This window comes from Dermacentor andersoni, chromosome 2, assembly GCF_023375885.2.
Source record: "Dermacentor andersoni chromosome 2, qqDerAnde1_hic_scaffold, whole genome shotgun sequence".
In the NCBI taxonomy this organism is placed as follows: domain Eukaryota; kingdom Metazoa; phylum Arthropoda; class Arachnida; order Ixodida; family Ixodidae; genus Dermacentor; species Dermacentor andersoni.
The window spans coordinates 225870406-225883390 of NC_092815.1; the positions used below are offsets into that span (position 1 = coordinate 225870406).

General features: G+C 42.7%; 1 protein-coding gene and 2 long non-coding RNA genes across 3 annotated transcripts in view; 1 reads left to right on the forward strand and 2 right to left on the reverse strand.

Annotated features, from left to right (window-relative positions):
• Nucleotides 1–12985, forward strand: part of LOC126539981 (dual oxidase maturation factor 1-like) — a 229305-nt gene that overhangs the window by 14782 nt on the left and 201538 nt on the right. The gene's annotated exons all lie outside the window — the stretch shown is intronic.
• Nucleotides 2896–8047, reverse strand: LOC129387053 (uncharacterized). Its single transcript, XR_008614368.1, has 2 exons — nt 7348–8047; nt 2896–5034 (listed from the first exon to the last, which is right to left on the reverse strand). It is a non-coding gene; the product is annotated as an uncharacterized lncRNA (long non-coding RNA).
• Nucleotides 8137–12235, reverse strand: LOC129387054 (uncharacterized). Its single transcript, XR_008614369.2, has 3 exons — nt 11875–12235; nt 9514–9656; nt 8137–8546 (listed from the first exon to the last, which is right to left on the reverse strand). It is a non-coding gene; the product is annotated as an uncharacterized lncRNA (long non-coding RNA).

Genomic DNA, 12985 nt, shown 5'->3' on the forward strand with positions numbered 1-12985 from the left:
AGAATAGGCGTGAGCAAAGTTATGCAGGATTTTAAAGTCATTTTTTCCTGGCTATTTGCTGCCTACCGTGAGGCGTGACTGCTCTGAAGCGGCCGATGCGTATGCGTCACGAACGCCACTAAGGAGAAAAAGAAAAGCGATTTAACACTTAATCTGCAAATATCTTCGCAAATTTCACAATCAGGAGTCACACAATCTAATTAGAATACAATTGTCAAGGGAATCACATACTTATCAAGAATCACAATGCTCTATACATCATGTGAATTCGAACCCGCGTACACTCGCAATTGTACAATTCAAAACACACATCATAACCATTACACCACAGCGCCGCCACGCCCGGTCGTGTTCTTTTAGAGCTTATATATATACCAAACGTATTTGATGAATCGGCTGTGGTGGGTGGGGTTTCTCTGCAGTGTGCTGTGCTGTTGTGTACTGGAATACGTGTGCGTTTGCATCATTTCCATTCCTTGCTACGACTAACGAAGGAAGACAACGTAGACGACAACGTGAGAACTATTCACGGCTTGTCGTCACCGCAGGAAAATAACAAATGTGCCGTTCAGCTCATGATCGAGTGCTTCTCCAGTCCATGTTCTGCAAAATACGCGGATACAAAGTATTGCGCCAACCATCCACGTATGTGAATTTAATTCGCGCGTATACTGGTGAGCAACTACGACGCCAGTACCAGGCATTTCGACGTGCCTCACGCTGCCGTGTAGACGTTCTTTTCAAGTGCATTAGTTTAGAGTTTGGTTCATTCCGCTGTGAGCTGTTGTCCTGCATTAGCAGCGGATCGTTAGCGTTTTGAAGCGCATGCATTCCAGCATTTGGAGACTGCTTATGCCGATAGCCGCGTCAAATGCATTGGCACGCATGTTTAAATGACTAATGTGTCCACTTGTTACGCGTGCACTGCTCGTATCCTGTGGCAGTGCTCGTTCTAAAAGCTTCGAAGACCATCTACACTCATGCGTGTGTTTAATTTATATATGCACAGGATGGACTTGCCGGCTAATTGGTTGAGCATTTTAGAAGAAACAGCGCAACACAAGGACGACGCAAAAACATGCCACACCACGAAGCGCTGGTGTGGTTGATGCTTTTTTTCGTCCTTGTGTTTGCGCTGTTTCTTCTTCCACGACACACGCACACCACAGGTACGCGAAAGTTTAGGAGCATAAGTGGTTAACTCTGTTTTCCCCGTTTTCTCTCAGTGTCAATGGCACAGTGCGTTGCCCGGAATTGTGCACGCTTACCCCCATATACAGAAATGCATCATAACTTGAAGCCCATGCTTGACTTGATCTAAACGACGCAAGTCGTGAACGCACCAAAAGAAAGGCAGTGAGCGTCTTGGGGGACGTTCGCACCAGGCGTCGTTTATATCAAGTCAAGCATGAGCTTTGTATTAAGATACATTTCTGAATACGGGGGCTAGACATCTGCTTCTTCCAGAAAATGTCGAAAAAACGCCCGCCAAAACCAGGCACATTCGTAAACTTAACTAGGCAATACGAAGCTCCATAGAAAAAAAGAAGAGTGGTATTAAAAGCTTTCAGTATTTTTCTTTACTCCAAAATAGTTGCGCTCTCGTGGCTTCACTGTACAGAGATAGTGCAGCGTTAGCTAGAAAGCATGAATTTCCTAACTCCATGCCAAAATAAGCTTGTAAAATTATTTAGGTGCTAGAATCCAGGGTTTGTAGCGATCCTTGAAAATCTTTTATTTCTAAAATGCCATTTTCAAGGCATTGAAAACCCTTGAATTTTTAGAAGTACTGGAAAGTCCTTAAACTTGTACACTTGGCTAGACTTAGCAGACATTGCCAAGCGCTTTTTTTCCCTTCTGTGACACTCTTTCGCATGTCACAGAAAATTGTCTCTGGAGGTAATAGAAGGAAAGCGACATCCTTAAAGTTGAAATTACAAAGGAGCTGCAGATACCAGTTTTATGCACATGGAACCGGCGACAAATGTGCTTGGAGGAGTAGAAGCAGGAAGCTCAACAGTTGAGGCATTCGAAGAGAAGCCGTGAAGAGTAAATTGAGAGCGACAGACACAATAAAAAGAAATTAGAAATGACTATTGCTTATTTGATGGTGAAAAAAGCTGAGGCAACAGATGACATCACATACACTGTCAAACCAAACAGTATTCAAAAACTGCAAATGTTGCAGGTCCAAGTAGTTAATTGTGCTATTGCAGAAAAACTTTGAGCGCTTTCTTGAAATGCTTCCTTGTGTGCGTTTAGTGGTGGGCGGTGAAAGGCAAATTAGCAGTCTTTCAAATGCTTGAAATCACTGAAATGCGATTTGTTTTGTTTTCTTTTGTTTGCATTAAAGTTAACGGTGTTCTTGAACAAGTTATTGCCTGTCCAAACTACTACACACATTGCACGAGGTCCTTGAAGTTACTGTCGGGGCCTCGAAAGTCCTTGAAAACCATTGAATTTTTTTCTTCAATATTGCTACGAACCCAGTAGAACAACTGTCATGGAGTAAAAACCTTGGCTGAACAGGGGCTTATACGCAGAGCACAGAAAGACTAGAAATGCAGTAGTAGGCATGGAGGGCCCTGAAAAAAATGTGCCACATCCGCTCGTCTGCCTTATGTTTCTGCACTGACTGTCGCACTTTTAATAGAAGTGCACTTTCTGTTCTACTCCAATAAACGCAACATTACGAACTCCAGTGTGGGGCAGTCCTTCAGCCAGTGCAGAACTTTTTCTGTGCATCCGAGTCAGCTCTGTCATTTTTCCAGCATTGTAGTAGAAGATTTGTTAAACTGGTTTAGCAGAATATGAGCAGTATACTCTTAAATTAGCTGTTTATTTGTATGCACAAGTGCAGGTCCTCAGTTTGGTTGCATGACAAATTGCCATACCTCAATAGATACAAGAAACAATTTTATTACAGTTTAATAAAATCCAAACAGTAATAATCACAACAATATAATGACATACATTTCTTTTGGTACGTATACAGCCCATGTCTTGGCAGTGTATAAATTCAACTATACACTGCAAGTACTGTGTCCTGACCACTATTATTCACATGTGTAAAACCATCACAGCAATTCAACAAATATCACAGTAATTAGTGACATACACTTTGTAACTGCTTTACATGAGCATAATGTATACAAATGGTCCCTGTGTACCTACACATGACTAGTGCCACACGAGTACTATTACTCACAGGTGTAAAACCAACAAAGCAGTTCTTTAAAAAATATCACAGCGCTTAGTGACGTACATGCTGTAACTCCCTTGTAGAAACTTAATACAAACACGTGAGGACACAGAAAGCTAGCAGTGGGCATACATGGGAATACCACCGCCTCAATACTAATTCACAAGTGTAAAACCAACCAAGCAGTTCTTTAAAGAATATCACAATGCTTAGTGACATACATTTTCTAACTAGCTTATATAAGCTTTATACAAACATGAGAACATACACAAAGCTAGCGGTGCACCCGCATAGAAGTGCGGCCATCTGAACACGATTATTTGCAAGTGTAAGCTCAACAGAACAGTTCGTTATAGTGCCGCACATTTTGTAACTGCCTTATACAAGCTTAGTGCAAGCACAAGAATGCAGAAAAATATAAATTAAAAACTTGCTCTATGCATACACAAACAGATCAACACAAATGGTAAACACCGCTTTGAAGACAAATGTGACTGTGGCAAAGCGCAGTGCTGTGCTGGTTGAAATTGCCACCCACAAAAGTATTGAGCAATGCTTAAACCACAGGCAATAAAGTGCTGAAAGACTGCGTCTCTAACGTAACTATTTTATTTCAAATTTCTTGAATTTAGGGCTCGCTTGCAGATAAGGCATCTGATCCAACTGACCTGATTTTACACCTGCTACATGCATACAATGCACTCAGATATAACTGGTAATAATAATTATAAAAGGCATTTAAAAACTTGGTAGTATGATGAAGATGCATGACTAGAAAAGTTCTGTCCCCCTCGTACTTGTTAAAAAGGTGTAAGTACGACACGTTCTTTTTTTCCTCAATTTTTGCATTAATGGACAGCCGGGAACCTCGAACCGACACAAAAAAAAAAATACTATGTTAATAGTGTTATGAATAATTTTTTGTGAAAGCTTTTTTACAGACAACTTGCAGTCTCGTTTCTGGAGGTTGAGCTGTATCTTGCAAAATAACTTGAAAAGTGGTCACATGGGAGCATGACACTATATCATAATGTTAGTTTCAGTTGACTCTCTTGCCCTACAAGTCGCTGCTCACTGTGGCCAGTGATGCAACAGCAGTGTCTGTGTGATTTTCATCACACTTCTGTCCTATGCCATTCTTACCAGAGTTGGCGGCACATAGATACCCAAATTTCGATAGTGTTGCTTTCTCAGGTGGTTGCTTTTGATTTGCTCAATATCAGTTGGCACTTCAGCTGCATCAAACTTCTTTTTTACCTCTTCAACAACATCAACAATCTTATGACAACTGTGTTGTCCTAGTTGCCTACAAAGACCAGTTAATCTAACAACAACACTGACAGTCTCTACTATCTTCTAATGGAGAAGATGTGTGTCCCACCATGTGTTCAACATTGTTGTGGCTATGTGGGCTGGCTGGGGAGGCAACAACTGTAATATGTTTTCATATGTTAAAGTGATGCTTGTACTGTGTTATAACACTTAACTTAGTCTTGCACTTGCTGCACAATAACACTGGCTCACAGTCGTGGTGAAAAGCTTTTGTATGTTGAGCAAATGAGTTGTATCCACTACAAAAAAAGTCAGTGATAGCACACATGTTGCTCTACCAGGCCTGGTGTGGTTCCTTCTGACACTGCTGCTGACGCGCTGCTGCTTGCCTCGTACACTGTTGCAGCTGCAGTAGACGTGGCAGTCTCTGTATCTATTGCTGCCGTGTCATCTGTCATGGTAACTTCCAAGTGGTACCGGGCTCACTTCTGCAACAGAGATGTTGTTTGCCCCTTGAGGGCTCTCATGATCAGGGCCAATAATTTCGTAGGCATTGTCTCCTGCATCGAAGAACCAATAAGAACAGCATGAATTAATAAACATAGCTCTAAAAAGTATGGACATCAAGACTTAACCACAAACTTTGCACATAAGTGACCGGGCTTAATGAATAATACTTGCAGGAGGAGTTACACAATTGTTTGTGTATATTACAGTAAAGCCTCATCAGAAGATATTCAAGAGGCACGGGAAACGTTTCTCTCGAAACCAAAAATTTTGAGACACTGAGGAGCCAGACTAGATCACTTTATTATGCATCATCACTAAAGTATGTTTTGATATATCTGAAGGAATAAATGCTCAGGGTGGCTTAAAGGGCTCCTAAACCACTTCTCGACATTTTTTGAACATTTCAAGTAAACACACGTATCGAAATCAGAATGCCGTCACGATCGACGAAGCCAAATGCCAGAGTGCGTAGCACTGCCGGAGCACCACAATATGAAGAAAATGACCCCGTGCGCCTCTCTGGACCTATCCTGCACCCCCCAGTTTGTCCTGACATCACCAGGCTGCCTCTGATGTCACCAGTTTCCGGTGCTGTCGATTGGTCGAACGAAAGTGTACGACTGCCGGCAAGGCCTGCAAGCAAATACACACACTCCTTCTTCCTCGTCGCGTTGCGCGCGATGCCATTGTGGGCAGCCAATGGGGGCAAAGAAGAGAAACGCCAACAGAAGGGTCTCCCTATGAGGCTCTTCAACGCGAGTCACCATACAGTTCCGTTGTATTAGCGCCACCCCTCGCAGGACGACCGGCCAGCGCGGCAGCAACAGAGCTCGTTGGTGTTGGCCTGTCCCGTAACATTTGGAGGTGTACTAGGCAAGGAAAAGACGATACTGTCCATATGGCGTGTACCAGATGAAAGAGTAAAATGAGTAGGGACTACTTTTCGATAATCAAACACACGTAGCTCCACTATTACTGCACCGTTTTGAAAAATTCTTGTGGCTACCTGTTCATTGCCTTATTGTGTAGAACTGCAACACCGCAACTAAATTTCAACCTCAGTGGTTTAGGGGCCCTTTAAAGAAGACATTCACAGCTTTTTAGTGACTGTAGATTGTGTTAGCTTCCTTCCCAACTTCTGGAATTTAAACACTTCACTTTGCAAGCCTTGTTGCTCGCAGTACCTTTGAGGTGCTCTTAGACGCTCGTCAGCTTCAACTGCCGACACTTTCTGCCCTGCACTGTCCTCGTTGCCCTCCTTTTCTGGTTCATGCTAAAAGAGACATGCGCGATTGACTTGTGTAAGGATTGCGTGATCTTTACGCCCTTCGGAGCACACAAGGTGCACAAAGTGAATGTGTGTGGGTTGTGTCCCTTCGAAGTAGTGAATACATAAAAAGTCATCCTTAGTAACAAAGGTGTCTCTTGTATACAGTATTGTGAACGTGGCAAACATCGGAAAACCAACCAAACCATTTTCAGATGTCTCTTACAACCAAGTGCATCTTGTAATGAGATTCTACTGTACTGAATATTTTTCAGCTATGGATCATCTGCATGTACATATAGTCACAAAGACATGTTGTGTGGAATGGCGAATCGGGAAACAGTTCGTACTCTTACTTTTTGTCCCTAACATAAGCAGCTGATAACAATATGATAAAAAAGCAGGCAATGAGGCTAGAATGGAACATAATCCTTCAGCTCTAAACAGTTTTTTGGGCCCACATCATTCCCTCATATGACATAAGGAAACAACTTGATTGCAGTAATGGCTGCATGTGATCTGAGTTGATTGAAACAAACTATACGTAAGGTTGTCCTGTATGTAATTTTATCAGAGTGCTTTTTAGATGTCCTGCTGGTGATCCTGGCTGCGCGATGCTTCTCATGCTTTTTGGCACGATTCCTTTTTTTCCACTCCACTTTTTTTTCAGATTTTCTCCCCTTTCCCTTCCCCCTTGTGTAAAATAGCACACTTGAAGTATCAAATCTGTTGAACTAACGTGTGTATCAAACCTGTTAACATGTGTGCTTCTCTGTGGTCTGTGTTGTATTTTTGCGCTGCACAATTCAATTCAAGATGAAAGATGGAACGTCCCTGCCTTTAGTTTAATTGTGTGTGTGTGTGTGTGTGTGTGTGTATCTCATGTTTTGAAATATATGTACATTCAGGAGTGCCTGCATGCCCTTCTCTCCTGCTCCTGTGACGAAAAGGAGAGCCTGTTTATGTACCATAGTAAAAAATTCAAAGGTTTTCGCTGTGCCCATTACATCCCTTATCATATGGATCTGTCACAATACAGAGTAGCAGTGGTCCATAATACTAGCCCATCGCAACATAATTATAAATTAACACATACCGACATGCTGCGAAACAGCTGTTGCAAAGCCGCTGGTGAAGGCAATTTCCGCAGCACTGCAGTGGTACAGCCGAGTTCCACCTGTATAGTGACAAATCCATATGCGTGTTAGCAACTCAGTAGTTGCTGATGGTTTCATAAGCTTTACACTACACAATAAAGTAATCTAGACAACTTTGTTGGAACAAATGCACATAATTAGGACACCACTTAAACACTAACACGATTAATTGCCCCCAATCTCTCACTCACTAAAGGATAATATTACTGAAACATCGGTGGAGAGCTCAGATTAACACAGCCCATAAAGGACAAGCGTTCTTTGAGGAAAACAGCTATAACAGCGGTTAGTTTTCTTGATCATTTTATGTGGTAGCTTTGATTTAAATGTCATGCAGTACTATAAAATACGAAGTGCCGCATTTCTAGCAGCAGAAGGCGTCGTCAGGCTCATGGTACAACAGATTTTTGCACTGTTTGTCAGTGAGCCGACACATACAAAGAAAACCGAATTCACACATACATATACAGTGTCAAGTGCACTTCTGAAAACGCAGCCACCAGTTCCAATGGTGCTGAAAGGAAAGGTTATATAAAGTGCGAGACTGCATGGAACTGCCACTTATGACTGTAAATGTATGGTCTGCTGATTGCAGAGGTAGTCACATGCTATTTCTAGTCTCTTTTAGAAGCATTACTAAAGAACCAATTAAAATCTATTCATAAGTCACGAATTTCATGCATCCACAGTTTGGCTAAAGAACCTGTGAGAAAAAGACATGTTTACCTGGAATAGCAACCTTTTTTCCTGCTGCAAAACTTTCCTTCGAATTAATGAAATAACTTTACAGCGTCATAATGCGTTTCTCGCAACTACTTGCCGGCAGTGGCGAGTTAGTGTTTATATCCGACTCATTGGGCGACAATACTGCCAAACACAAATGCTTCACGAACACGAGAACACGTCCCTCGCAGAGAATAGCAACCATATATGCCTCTGTGAGACATGATCGCACCTTTGTGGTCAAAATGTACATTAGAACGACATCACCATCTCATTAAAAAAAAAAGCCTCCGTACAAGGCAGCTGCCAACTGCATAATGTGAAATTGCAACTGATGTCCACTTGCTGGTGGCCTGTGTTTGAGTCACTTTTGGCAGTTGACTGGGTGCTGAGAAATGCACGTCCTGGGTTGTCCCTGCAAAACATACAGGGTTATGTCAAATGTTGAAAATATATATATGCCGGCATTTCATCAGTCGCAAAACAAACGAGTAAACTAATAAGCAACTGTAATGTAAACAGAGTAGACACCATAAGATAGGCTGTCAACTGTTAATGCATTACGCAAAAAACCTAATGCATAGGGAAGACTATATGTATACACACGAAGCTGACACACAATTTAATTCGCTCTAGGTTTTTCCGTGCAGTATATTCAAATTATTATGTCTCGTGGTTAGAGCAAAATTAGTGTAAATTACGAACTAAATTATCTACCCTGGAAACTTTTCTTCAATATGCACCTGTGCGCGCTTCGAACGAGTAGCGTTGTAAAATTTACGTACATGGCATTTAACATAGTTGCTGAACACGGATTTCCTTTGCCCTGTATCGTGTACAGTGAGCTACATATATCTGCCCCCCCCCCTTTTTTTTGTACTAGCCATACTGCGTGCCACTGCACCTATACGCACGTCAATAAACCTCACGATACAGAAATAAAAAAAAGCGCCAATCACCCATGCCTGCATGTTGTTGTGGGCCTAACCTAACCAAGCATGGGCTGTTGCTTTCTGTAGTAAACACAGGCACCGTGCTCATTGCAAGTATGTATCATGTCGCTAAGCAAATATGCAATTTCATTGTACCACTATTTTTTTATCACATGGATATATGTGTTGAGAGGCAAGACAAAAAGCAGTCACTTCTCAGAACTAATCAGCTTTCTTAAAACACATTTTTAACTTTTCAATGACACTTGCTGCTATGTGTTTGTCTCCAGTGAGCATACTTGATTTGACTTTCCAATCAGAGACATTACATACATATACCATGTTAAGATGACTGCCTGGAGCACGTGAGAATTTTCATCTTCGTGTAACATACTGTATCTTGATTTTGTTGACATTTGGTCAAATGGTACACCCAATATACCCACATACCAGTTTTCTTGTCCAAATAACATGCCAATGTATTTTGATTTTTTGGCATTGGCTCCTCTACACTACGTGAAGTCGCGCTGCACTGGCTCTTTCACATCCTCGTGTCCTTGCAGCTGCCTTCTTGCGTTATATAAAGCGGGTGCCTGAAAAATATCGTATGCAAAAGTCAACACAAGGACATGGTGCAAAACAACATCAAGACAGTCAAGGCAATGGCAATAAAAAGTCTTAGCTCTTAGTCTTCCTAGTGAAATGCATGCAAAACATCCAAATGACTGCAACAGTCAACTGCTAAACTAACTTCAATTTTTAGATTTAAGCAAAAAAACAAACCACAGTTCATCCTTGTTTTTCATGAATGTTAGAATACTCCTGCTAATGAATAGAATATTGGTCATTTTCAGACGTCATAGGTCTGTCATGAGTCTGGTGTATCGCAAACACCACTTGTGACACATCCTAAGCACGTGCCCAGTGTGCCCCCCCACCCCCCCGCACCATGCCTGGTTGTGCCACTGCTGAAGCCATAACTTGAGGATTATAGCTGCAAACATGATGCTCAGTAGGGATGAAAATATTGTCCTTCAGCTCAATGGATATATGGATGTGCCTATAAAAAAGGGCAACAAGGCTTGTTATGGCAAGCTTACCCACATTTCAATACTAACAAGTTCACTGCGGCCTGCATCTAAGCTTACTAAAAGGCATGAACTTATTTTCATGCATGAGGTGCGCAGTGGAGTTCATTTTTGACAGACCAGACTACTGCTGCAGTTTGAAATCTAGCATTTTAGATTCTTGTAGGCATGTAAAAGTTGCAGTTAAACCGCAGTTATTAGTTTATTACACCAACCTATTGTTCTGTGTACGACAGAATGGTAACACGGAATTAAAGCAACATTTTATTTTGATATTTTATTTCTCTACTAAAAATATTCAAGCGATAAACACATCATAATCTGCCATGCTATAGCAAAATGCACACATTACGCTTGTAACCCCCAGAGGAAGGCTGATTTAGCTGTTCATATGACATAACTCTGACACGCCAACTCATAGTAGCAAATGCACAGGCATGTCCAAAACAATAAGCGTATGCAAAGCACCCCTGCAATTGTAATTCCACACAGCAGCCGTTATATTCGATGCCGATGCGTAACTAGCTGCTCGACAATTTCGCACCGTGCACGAAAACAGCAACAGGAGACAAAACCAGACCTATAATCACACCATTTCAACATGAGCCAAAACAGTTCAGTCTTAGGGATAAACACTGTGAGAGCGATTTAGTGCGCGACGGCGACGAGCGACAAAACGGGCCGTCGCTTGAACAGATGGCTCGGTTCTGGAAATCTAGAAATCGTCGCTCGTCGCCCAGAAGTGCTATGAGCGACTAGCCAATAGCGCGAAGCCGGAACTGGATGTACATACATCGCTCAAATACTACCGATTGTCGCGCGGAACGAGCAAATGATTCAATTTTTATACGTGCAAGGATAAGAACGTACTGCAAGACCTCCGGAAATATTTTATGCTACTTTTTATAGTAAAATACATCAACGTAAATTACTAAAGCACGCGTCACGCGTGACTGCAGCCCTCATGCCAGCAACACCGGGGAGGCGTCGCTCAAAATCGTCGCTCGCACGGAGTACGACTTGTAGGCGACGAGCGAACGCGACAGCCATCTCCGTCGCGTCGCTTGTAGCTGCCGCGCGCAAGATCGCTTATATGGGGTTTATACTTTTTTCAGCATAAAACATGGATTCCTCATGCGTTTTCAGTAAGTTCAAGATAACGCGCCCAACTGACCTCTTGCAGCATGCAGCTGAATGCCTGCGGCAAAGTTTCTAACTAGCACTGGTGCTGCACGTAACTTCAGTGGTCGCAGATTCCCCCTGCGCGAGACACCGTCAAGCGCGCGGTTTATTTATAAAAAAAAAGCATGCTGCCAGCAAAATGACGGCTTCTGTTATGTGATTCCTTAGTTCAACAGCGTTCCGTACATAGTAGACTGCCAAACTGAATAAATTCAAACACACAAAACGCACGCTAATCACGCTCCGCATAGGCTCGGAATCACGGGCTGGTGAGCTAACCATTTTAAGCGTCCTCTCGCCTGGCGTCTTATTGAACATACCATAGTTCTGGCAGCGTTTGCGATTTTTAAAGCTCTTACGGACAACGGCAAAGTGATAAAATCACATGCAGTTATCGCGACGACTGGCTTTTTCGATTGACATCAAGAGACAGCGCGTACGCCTAGTCCTTTGTCGATCGCGTCGGCTAAGCGCAGCGACAACTTCCTGGCGATAGCATGACATATACGGAGAATGTGCACCTAAGTTAGAATTCACTTACCGTGGAGGATTTGTTGTTATATCCAAGGCATGACGAACGACTGTCGTGTTTTCGTGGCGACGCGAGATGGCTGCCACACGATCTCCCTCGGCTGGCCTTTGCTCGCTGGATGGATCTACTTTCTCCGGTGCTGTGTTGTTCCGCGATCTTGAGCGCGCGCGCGCGCGGTGGAGCCACTCCGAGTGAAAAAGTAGAGCGCTCGCTACGCGTTCCTTTGAACTGCGGCGGCCTGTTCTCTTAGAAGCAAAACGATGTGTTCTTTGCTCAGCGTGCATGAATGATACATTGCCATGTTCGGGGCCAGCCACCTACAGTTGAAGCAGAAGATTACGCTACGTTTTGTTTTCTATTGCCGCAAGAGTCTCTCTTTTCTATTGTCGCAAGAGTCTTTTCACTCTCTCTCTCTGAAGGGGAGAGTGAAAAGCACATTTCACTCTCTCCTTGGTGACAGAGTGAACAATGCATTTCACTCTCCTCGACATTTTGCGAGAGTAAAACGACGCTTTGAAGAGTGAACCGGCAGCTTCACTCCTGCGATACCCTTCCTAGTTTTTAGAGTGTAAACCATGGTGATGATGTTCTTTATGTTGTTGTAATGGTGGGATGTAAAGACGTATAAGGCGATGCATCTCTACTTTGAAAAGCAGCCAGTTCGACTGAAGAGAATTTAGTGGAAAGTTAGCGACGAACGTATCGAAGTACTGAGATAATTCTCAGTTCATGCTGACATAGTCCCCTTTATAATAGAGCGTAAGTGTTTTTCGATTTTTTTGTTTTCTTTAGTACGTTGCAATGAAACGAAATATGTACTGTCAGGTGGTCGCTCAAACCGCGCCATAAGGTGACAGGGGTAAAGTTACCAGGGTGAGTTGTTAATACAAGATCTAAAACGTTGCACGAGTGAGCAGTAACGCGTGTTGAGTCAGTGACGAGCTGCGTTAAGCCGAATGTTACACACGTGTTTAAGAAATCGCTAGCGGGGCTGCTTTTAGATAATGTAGAGGCAGGATCGGACCAATCAATAGTTGCAAACTTAAAATTGCCGAAGAGAAAGACATGACTGTTAAGATATGTTTTTGTTAACGCATTTAAGGCTTCATGAAGTAAAGGC